This window comes from Cygnus olor, chromosome 13 (genome assembly GCF_009769625.2).
Source record: "Cygnus olor isolate bCygOlo1 chromosome 13, bCygOlo1.pri.v2, whole genome shotgun sequence".
Taxonomy (NCBI): domain Eukaryota; kingdom Metazoa; phylum Chordata; class Aves; order Anseriformes; family Anatidae; genus Cygnus; species Cygnus olor.
In genome coordinates this window covers 5,765,925-5,776,968 of record NC_049181.1, presented here as the reverse complement: position 1 = coordinate 5,776,968, position 11,044 = coordinate 5,765,925, and the positions used below count along the sequence as shown (strand labels likewise).

At 34.8% G+C, this 11,044-nt stretch overlaps 1 long non-coding RNA gene across 3 annotated transcripts in view; it reads left to right on the top strand.

Annotated features, from left to right (window-relative positions):
• The first annotated feature begins 3,377 nt into the window (after positions 1–3,377).
• LOC121077535 overlaps positions 3,378–11,044 on the top strand; it is a 112,062-nt gene continuing 104,395 nt past the window's right edge. For 2 of the 3 annotated variants that reach the window (XR_005824121.1, XR_005824120.1), the window contains exons 1-2: positions 3,378–3,611; positions 4,284–4,317. This is a non-coding gene — a long non-coding RNA (uncharacterized LOC121077535). Of the gene's footprint in view, positions 3,753–4,283; positions 4,318–11,044 lie in introns of all 3 variants that reach the window. The other variant, XR_005824118.1, reaches the window with a different exon arrangement.

The window sequence follows — 11,044 nt, the reverse complement described above, 5'->3', positions numbered from 1 at the left end:
CGTGCAGTAGAGATTCCATTTGCTGGGCCTCATGGATGTCCCTCATGGATGTCCTTGTATTAACAGAAGTATTATTAAAACAAACAACAAAAAATGTATGTTGGCGTAACTGAATGTATGTTTGTTAAATTATACCAGGAAAACAATCAAAATGTGGTGGTGTGATGGGACAAGGGCAATCCACAAATCTTTGGAGTCCACAGCTAGGTAAAAACATACTACTTCACTGACATCTAGAAAAAAGAGTGCCAATTCACGTAATTAAAGCATGCCTGAGATTCATGTAGCAGTCTCGCATTTCTTGAGACTTCCCAAGAATAGCCTCAGTACCAGATGAAATAATAAAAAAATCCAACAACGAAAACTTGTAGACAAAATCTGACAATGCCATCTTTCAAATAAAATAACTGGTCTAAACCTTGTAGGGCTCTTAAAAGCTGAGTAAAATCTTTGCAGAAGTTAAAAGGCCTTAGACTTAGCCAGCTCAGTGAAGGTACTCAAATCCAAACTTTTCTTGGGCATGTAACTTACTACACATTCTCTTTTGATCTTATTTTTCTTATTTTCATAGCACATATTTGGACACAGTTTACGCTACCTTAACTACACAGAATTTCAGAATTAATCAAGTAATCATGAATTTAAGCACCTGTTTCTCGTGACAGGCAGTAAGTTATTTCAAGCAACATCAGTATAACTTACAGTTTATCATCCTACAGCAACAGTTTAACAACAATTTTGCCAGTTTTGGTTAAAAAAACACTCATATCTGTTTTCCTCAGTGAGCTCTAATACCCATTTGGTTTTGTTTCTGTGCCATCTTAATTGTATTAAGCAGCAACCATAAGTACAGGAGAAAGGTAGTCTTTGTAGAGTCAGAGCAAACAATTTCTAATTGCCTGATGTTTCTGCACACAAATTTAAGAGTTTTAATTCAAACTTTGCAGCACTATTTGTTCAGCATAACTAAAGTATTCAAGAGTGTTGTTTTACACAAATATTCTGAGTTTGCCATGAAGCTAAGTGCTTTAGTCAAGTCTTCTCTGGTGAAACTTTTACATCGGACTAAGCTCTAAGATAGAAAAGCAGCAGACAAAACATTAAAAAAAATACTTGGCAGGATTAGGGAAAACAAGTACACATGGCAGAGCTCAAAAAAAAAAAAATCGACCAATTGTACATTTAAGCTTGGAGTTAATTTAATTTTAGGTGGAGTAAAACAGATTACATATGTGATCTTTTTAAACAAAAAAAGAGAAAATGCACTGAATTCAGGTTTAGGGACTATGCATGTTAAATTGAAAATAAACCCCAAAATATTTACTACTTCAGGGGCTGTTATGCAGTAGTAGCTGTACCGTGACTAAGTGGAGAAAAGATGTGCAGCCATCAGGCTGCTACCCCACAAGTAGTCATACTTCCTCTTCCTACTGCCGTTTACTGCTCTCCTGGAATAAATGTCTGGTTTGTTAGAACAACTATTTTTTTTTCCTCTTTTGTCTCCAACTTAGAAATATTTTGCAAATCTCCACAGAGTGCTCAGCTGTGACTTAAAGTCATTGAGTTGTACATTGCTACAGGATTTTCTGGAGGCTATTTTTGAATAGATTACTATAAATCAAGCACCACTGGGATGACTTCAGTCTCCTCAGCACAAGTTAAAACCCACCATGTTCTTTTTGACAAAATTTTTATACTCCAGAATTTCAGTATTCCTGTTATTTTGCTTTGTTTCAAGGGCAAAGAAACAAATATTCCTTATATATGAATTAACAACTTACGAGCATGTAAACTCTGCAAGCAATTTTAAGCAAAAGGAGGGAGGTGATACAATGCAACCATCCCAATTAGGAAAATTTAAATGCAAAAGCCCCTCCACAAGAAAATATATAGAACAAACAAAACAACAAAACATAACAACAACAAACAGAAAACCACAGCTGTGCTTAAGGCAACCAGACAACCTCAAATCATTTTGGCAGTTGGTTTGCAATACAGTGTTTTGGCCCATCTCCGAGAGCAACATAGTATAGCCTGAGGGTGGAAACTAGTAGTTGTACAAATTGTTATTAACTTCGCTTCATCTCTGAAGAAAAATTAGTTACACATTTAGTAAGAATCATTTTGCAATATTAAAAATATGTAGCTGCAGAAGGTCACTGCTATGTGGATGGTAACATTTCTCTTTGTGGTTTCTCGTGTAATCTCAGCCACATTCAGACACTTAACAACAGCTAGGTGACAGAAAATGGCATCTATATTAAAAAAAAATAATAAATAAATAAATAAACAACAATTACCTTACAGCAAAATGACATGAGATATTTTGAGCCTCCCACAAATATATGCTATTTTATATCTGAATTTGAACAAAGTTTTTTGAAGATGACTGTTGGATCCAGCAATGTAAGAACTTAATGTTCTTAACACTGTCCCTTTAGACATATGAAAAAATACAACTGTGCAAGTTTACAGAAGCCACATACTCCAAAAATATCTGAAAAAGAAAAGGGTTCTAAGTTTATGAGTTATAAATTCAAAGACAGAATTTCCATTTACCAGTGGTGACATAGGCTTCTGCTTAAAACAGCAGTTCTAAAATAGCTGCAGTCAGCTGATCACCAAACAAGCTACCTAAGTTTTAGTCCTTGAAAAATGTTCTATTGGACAGCATTGTAGTCTTGAAGAAATAAGTTAACAAGCTTGAAATATATGCCCTAGCTGTACAGGGTGGGGGCAGTTGGAATGGAGAAGAGAAAAAAAAAAAAAAAAAAAGGAATTGTTCTGCATACAACCACAAGAGAAAGAGAAGACAGACTGTATTTAACTTAACCACAAACAGGAAACATGCTACTAAGTCACCGCTAGTACATATTTAAGCTTTTCATCCAAAAACCCTGTATCATTAGCACAAACACTATACAACACAAGACATACCACAATCCTTCAACTACTCATATGCAGCTGTAGACTTTCTTCATTGTGTTGTCTCCTCTCCTGATCTCTGTCATCACAGTAGTCAGTTTTTGTTTTCCTATCCCTGTTAAACGGATTGCAAAGTGATCTGCATTAAAATTTAGCTTATTTTAAAATAGCTTTAACCTCCCTCAACAATCCTTGATCTTGCCTATCATGAGATCTCAGAAATACCTAGCTTTTCTTTTGTATCAGTACAGGTAAAAGTGAGCGTAAATTCCCAATGCTATTCAGCTGTTCCTTCCAGGAATCCAAGACCCTTTCTAATCTGGCTCAGTTGTGTAATCTTGGCTCCGACTGCTGACAAAATTGCTGAATTGTGAGGAACAGCTGTGAGAGACTATAAAAGAGAGCCAGAGTTACAGGAAGAAAAAAAAAAAAGGCAAAATTGCAGGCTGAGATTGGGTTTACTCTAGTTTTAGGATTAAAAAGCAAAAATACTAACATGCAAATAATTAAAATCCTAACTGAAAACACTAGGGACTTAACGGAACGTAGTTATATAGCAGTAGTAAGGTTGTGTTGTTGCAAGCGGTGAAAGTAGTACTTCATCTCCCTTACTTTTGCTTTTTTATTCTCCAACGATTTTTTTCTGAGTGTTTTACAAGCACAGTGGCTGCACTAATCTTCTCATAGTAACCTGTTAAATTTAAGGCATTTTTTACATGTGTTAACCTTGATATAATTTCTTTATATTTTGAAGTTGCACCCATATCCTGTTCAACCAGTCTCATTGTTTGTGGTGGGAAGCCTAATAAAGTGACCGAAGCAGTGATGTACGGTGTATTTTAGTAGAGCTATCAACTTGTTCTATTTAAGTATAGAAAGCAATGTGTACTGGATGTACCTACATAGAAAGTGTCAGGATGTGGTATTTTTCATTTCATGACAGCAAAAAAGCTTTTCTGGAATTCATTGCTTTTAGACAAATCAGTTGATATACTGATAAATGTTTTTGTTTATTTCTGGTTCTTTTTGGGTCTTAGTGATACTTGAAACTGATATTTGTAGGTCATCCTGTGAGTTCACACCTTCTAAATGGCATTGCTGTTCTGATTAGCTGTGTATTCCTATTTAACAAACCTAATATAGGTGTAAAAAACTTAATTTTCTTAAAAGCTTGTTAGTAATTGATAAAACAATTTTGCTAGTATGATTCAAATCTCCCTTTCATCCTTTGTGTTCTATTGGTTTAATCTTAGTGTAATTTTATTAGTTATGGTTAGCCTGTTAAATTAGTTCTTGAAATTACTTCTTGAAAACAAATCAGCACTTTAACAAAACTAATTGTTTTTCTTTATTTCTAGCAAATGAATGCCTGTCCCAAGACAGTATCTACAGGTAAGAATCTGTGCTTATAACTTACTGAGTAGTACTTGCTATCGGTAGTAGTATATTGAGATAAACCATGGTGTTAGTTTCTAAGTGTAGGAAAAATAGTAAGAGTTAATGTAGTGAACTCAAATTCTGTCCTGAAACAGTCTGTCTACTACATCCTTCTAATCGAAGGAAGGTGTCATTATCTGAACCTACAATAAAACAGTCTTCCTTTTAGAGGAATGATGGCAAAAGTATTGATAGTTTTTCAGTCTCTCTTAACAGTGTAATTTAATGATGATGGTTTTTTGTTGGGCCTTGACTGACATTCAGGGAGGCATGAGTCGGTGTGACAGTGCATATCCTGAAAGGAGATTCATGTTGTTTATACGTTAGGAATAGCAGTCTTTAACTTCTGCATAGACAGGCATTGCAAATTCCTTGTTTCTCTGGATTGTATAAAGCACAATGTCTCTTGTTTGTTTGTTTTTCTAGCAATATGTGAGTATATTTATTTCTCTCTAGTACCTGGTTAAACAAGCACTGACTGTGAGCTTGTTCAAACAGGCTGAGGCAGGTTAAGAATTCTGATGTATCACAGTTATCCACCATCACCTTTGTCTTACTGAAAAGACATGAGTCAGTATATTACAAATAGCAATGACATCATGTTGCTTAAACTCTGAACTGATTAGTATGAGTTCATGTGATCCTTAGTATTAAGGCGCACCTAAACAAGCTAACACAGTGGAGCATGCTGTAGGAACTTTGAAAACGCTGCTGTTGTAGTACATCTTATAGCACTTATTTTTCTTGTTATCTTTTTAGGAAATGTCTTTGTGGTTGCCTTTATGACAGAAAAACAATTCTGTAAAAACTAGGCTTCAGAACATAGTACTTGTGTTTTTCTGTGTAGTTCTTGTGAGATGAGTCACTAAATCAGTTAATGTAGTCGTATAGTCACTTGTTTATGGTTGAACAGGCTCAAGTTAAAAATATGAATGCTTATATATGAATGCTATATGAATGCTTAGATAAGGGGAATGACATAACTGGGAACAACTCCCAGGTTTCTTTAAAAACTGAGACATTATTTTAAGTTTTATAATACATCTTTTTTTAATTGGGGGCCTCAGGTGCTACGTCAATTATGTCATGCTCCCTGAAATCCTCAACAGTAACGTCCATAGTCTTCAATAGTATTCTATTTATTGTCATAGGAGAGCTAATCAACTAAACATGCCTCTGATGCTAAATACAGCCAACAAGCTGCTTATGAGTCAAGACTCTAGAAGATAATTCTGCTGCATATCAGTACAAACTTTATTGGCTAGCTGTCATGTTCCTTGTGGGAACAAATACCAACATCTTTGGTCTTTCTTTTTTGCATTCTAGGTTAACATTTAGGTGAGCCATGTTTTCAGTAGTTTCTTGTAAGCTTATACTTGTTAAGGACTGCAATTGTCATACAATCATTCTGGAGTATAATGCACAGTAAGCTTAGAAATTTACAGTGCTATATCCACGGCTGCTTATTAATTAACCTTTCAAATGTTCATGAATCTAATTTCCATACAGAGCAGCAGTTCGGGGCAAGTTACTGGATAAACACAGTGATTACCTGAAAACAAAGCTACATAATTTTATAGCAGCTTTGAAAGTCTTTGGATTTTGTTGCACTTCTCTTAGGGGGGAACGCTGCATTGTAAACTCATACTTTTAATTTAAGGGACATGAGATATGAGTGCTACTTAGCCTCTTTATAGAGACTGTGAAACTAATTTCTGCCTATTACAGTAGTTATGGAAAAATGAACTTTTTTATTTTGTCATTTATGTCTGTATCTCCTGTTAATCTTTAAAAAGTGTAATAGAAAAGGCGCTCATTGTCAACTGCTTGGTAGAATTCCTTAAATCTAATACCAACTTTGAAAGATAAGTGATCATTCAAGTATGTCCAATACTCACACTTCTGTGTAAATTTTATGTATGAAATAAGCTATCATAATAAGCTTGCTATCATCTCAGATTAGTGGATCAAGAGTACTCTACAGCTAAGCAGCTGTACACTTGGTTGAGATAAATAAACAAAGATGGTTTCCTTTATAACATGCTTTGGAGCATGTTATAATGCTTTTTTTCCTGTATAGTAGTGCATAGCCAGTAGCCATGAACAAACTAACAGCCTGATGGATATCAAATGAGAGAAAAAAAATTAGTTATATTGGCAACCTGTTTCAGAGCTGGTTTTATCTTAGAGTTTTCTGATATTTTTAGACATTTGTCTGAGATGTACTGACCTGTTTCTTTCAAGAGCTATTAAAATTTCTCCAGTGTGAAGTAAAACTTATTTCACTTCAGAAATATGTCTGTGCTGACTCATCAGTGGGGCAGAACTGTTCCATCCTTTAGATCTGTTTGTTATAACATATGCTCAGTTCACAGCAGCTGCATAGCTTTCCAAACTGTGATGAAAGATGAGAGAGGGAACAGTAGGAGAATGGGAGAACCTAATCTTTGAAGGTTTACGGATCTTTCGAATGTGGGCTTCCCACAGCTCCCTTCCTTAGAAAAAAATTGATATTCCTTGGCAACCCCTGGCTGCAGTTCTGTTTTCTAGCTCTCAGCTTCTGGTTTTGGCTGCTCCTGGCATTGTCGGTTTAGTCGAGGAATTCACTGTATTGTGCCTTTAATGAAGCCAGTTTCCTTGTGAAATGATGCACCATTATGCAGTTTTCATGCAACTGGCACACCAAATGCGTTCAGCTAGTGTCACAGTAATAAGAACATCATTGTAAGGGGAGACCAGGGAGGTACCTTTTTTGGGGGGGGAGGGAAAGTGGAACTTAAATGTCAAATGTCACAAGCACATGCTGGACCTATGTGAATAATAAAGAACAAGTATTTATGAAAAGAGAAAGTGTATGGATTTTACATAATTTTTCCTGGGGTTTTGTGTGTGCTTTTTTTGTGTATTTTTACTTTTAGCTGAGTACGTCAGAATGTAAAAAGTTCGTTCATAGTAGATAAACTTAACATTATGAAAAATGTAACTAACAAGTTTACCACACGGTCTGCAGAAAACAGGAAACAGCTTTTTGTCATACTTCCTTTTTTGAAGGAATGCTTCATCATGACACTACTGAATATTAAACATTAATTTGTCAGCTCTGGCCAACGCCCAGTTTTGCACACTGAAGTAAATGGGTACAAGCAAATTGGTTTCAGCTGCTAGAATGACAAGTGCTTTTTTCCCCCATCAGAATAATTAAGTTATTCAGTTTATCTTTGTGCATCTACAGGAACTGAAAGGAAACTTTCAGTAGTGCCAGTGATCTTTGTACAAATATAAGAATTGCTGTTTACTGGATCTTCAGGTAATGACACCTTATAAGAAAAGGTTAAGTGCTCTGTTTACTTCAGGATCACTGAATATTGTGTTTTTAATAACAGCTAAAGTAGCAAAATAAATGTCACTGAGCATCAGCTTTATTTTAAAATATTAAAGTGACTCCTTTTTAAAAATACTCTACTTAAAACAGTGTATTTCAGTTGTCTGACAAGTATAAGTTCACGGAATGCTTCTGTTAAAAGAAATACAGGTTTCTGCAGTCAGTTAACACAGTTCGTGCCATGCCTACATTTCAGTTGAAATGTTTTAGATACTGAATACCAGCGGTTGAGAGCCTCTGACTGTGACGTATGCATTCACTTACCACTATGCATGGTAAGACACTGTGTGATTTAAAAGGCAATTTCAGATTTCTATCTGATCTAATTTGTGCATCTCTGAAGTAAAGGATATTGTTTTAACTTGTATTTGGCAGCAGCGGTATAGCAATTATTAACAATAACAGGTTTGCTTAGTGAGTCTTGCATGTACCTACAAATGAGTAGAGTGAAAGGGAGGTAGCTAGCATTTACTGTCAGTACCCTTTAGACACTGAGTGATGACTAGTATGTTAATTAAAACATGAGTGAATGCAGCTAATCATGTCCTGTTTTATATTTCTGAAGCTGAAATACAGACAAGTCTGACTCATCATAAACACTCCAAAAAAGCTATTAAAGAAAGCTGCATTAGACCTGTTTGTGTGTGGAATTCCTGAAGAACTTGTTTGGTGGGGGTGAGGGAGAATGCACAGCTTCTAGAAGAGGTTTTGAAGGCATAATGGTGTTTATTTAAAAAAAAAAAAAAAGTACTCTAAAAATACAACATTCAACAAATGGAAAACATTTTCTTCATTAGAAAACAAGATGTACATGTATTTTTTCTACTTTTCTGAATGCTCTGCTTAATTTAATTCATTTTCACATTAAGACTAAACAAGTACTTTTCTCTGCTTTGAAAACAAGTGTGCATACATCCTTCATTCTGCATTGGCTTTTTACAGATAAGGCTTTTACTTCCCAGACCTCATTAAGCAGTCAGTTGAGCAAGCTAAATGTGTTCCAAGTAGTAATAGATACTTACTCCATGTAAGTACAACAAGATTATGAGATACTGAAATGCTGAGTACTTAACTGGCACGGTATCATTTATATTACAAATAAAACTATCAGGTAAATAATTCACGTGTTTAAAATAGCAACGTATTTCCTGGCTGTTAATAGTGTAGTTCTGGGTCACTAGATGTGTTTTTTTTTTGTTTTCTACTTCAAGCCTTGTATCTTCAATTCTATCTCTCTGAGATGATCTTAGCCTTTTCAGAAAATAAATGCCTCGTGTAAGATTTTTTAAGCCTGAATAGAAAATAGGCAGAAAGCTTTCATCAGAATATTTGTGAAATTCAAGTGCATTATTTTAAGCTTGTTTACGCACATTGTTTTGTTTTGTAATGTTCTAGGTTGTTATGATGCTTAGATAATATTGCAAAACTTGCCTTGTTTTCTTCAAGTTCAGACTGCATTTCAAATATCAGCAAGCTTAGATTTAAATAAGTCTTGCTTTGAGAACTTAAATGTCACTAAAATTACAACAAAACAAAGGACATAAAAGGAAAATTAACTTAATGAGCAGCAGAGTTCATGAAGACTGGCTTCCTTAAATTTGTTGCCTTCACATTCTAATATCCAAGGTATAAACTTTGCAACTTTGTAAGGTTTTGAAGGCTTTTGAAAGGTATAAACTTTGAGGCATAAAGGATAAATTTATGCTATTGCTTTTTCCTTTCAGTTACAATTAACCATGGCTCTTTTCACTATCTTGCTGACTATTTTCAAAGACACTGTAAAAGCTGTCTTCTGAGATTTTCTTTAAATTGAAACGAGGATTTAAAACACAAGAAAGAAGAAGAACCCAAGTTCTTTCTTTGTAACATTAGTAGTTCAAAAACACAGACACAGACACAGGTAAAAAACTTAGGTAGGGAAGTTCTTCCTGATAGTAATCCGAAGAGTTCCTTTCCTGGTCTGGTAGAATCAGCAAAAGGTTTGTAACATGAATTGGATAGGGTTTCTACTGTCTTATGTGTTACCTGCTTACAATGGTGTTTTCTAACTAATTAAGGATAACTTCTTATGTTTTTTAAGAAAACAAAAGTTTTGTGGAACACTTAATAAGCAGTGGTAACACTAATACATACCATGAGGAATATTGAAGATCTGACCTTCATCAGTGTTCATGTTGCGATCTGAAGCACATTCTCACTTATTTTTCTCATAGTGATCCAAGAACTTTTCTCTGGATTCTCTCATTAATATTATTGAATGTACTGAGTCAACAATAAGAATGCATTTATTTATTTTGCCCTCGCTTTTAGTTAGGTTCGGTATACAATCCCAATATGACTTGGGTACTTTATCATAATCAAAGCTTTATGATAATGTCCTGAAATACAGAGCCATAAATGCACATGAGAAATCAATCAACTCACCTGTGTTTTGTAATTCATGGGACAGTGAGGGCATTTCATAATACGTGAAGAGAGAATGGATCACCTCGGTGTTTACCATAAGTACATCAATGAGGCCTTGAGATACTGTCCCAGTCAGTGCATTGGCTTGTTTTTAAAAAGGATAAGAGAAATCAACTGTGTGAAATCAACTGTGTGGGGTCAATGTGGGAGGGGGAGAATGGGACAGAGGGGGTAGGTGACACATTCCATTTAAAGAATAATCATTCTGTAATAAAATAATGAAAATAAAGAATATATTTCCAAGTCAATCTTTTTGTTGGCGAATTTTTTTTAATTTAAAGCTCAATTTTTGATTGACTTTATACTTGAGAAGTCAAATTCAAACCCTTGGAAGAAGAGCTTGTACACCAGTAAACAAATTCTGTTTTCTAAAAGCAGCACGTGTGTACATGCATGTTCATGTGAATCACCTTTCATTTTCCCTTCCATTTCCCTTTCCCTTTGTTTTCTTTGATCTAATAAGTGTACTTCTGTTTATATCTTGGGCTTGTTTATATCTTTATGTCATTGTGGCTACTACAATAAGAAAAATTAATACCTGAAAATGAAAATTGTTGCACTAGATGAATCCCTGCACCATATTGACTAGATAATTTTTCTTTAAAAATTAGTTTTCATAGTGATAAATATATTGGCTATTATGACTGAAAATAATAAAGGTATTTCTTCTGCAATCACTGACTGAATATAAATCTTCTCTGGACTATGTCTAGTTCTTGGTAACTGTTAAGGCTCAGATAGGACATTGTAATACTTTTGAAAGAAAACAAGCTTTATTATTTCACAGCTTCACTTTTAATCTTCGGTATTTTTCTTTATTTTCAATTTTGAACT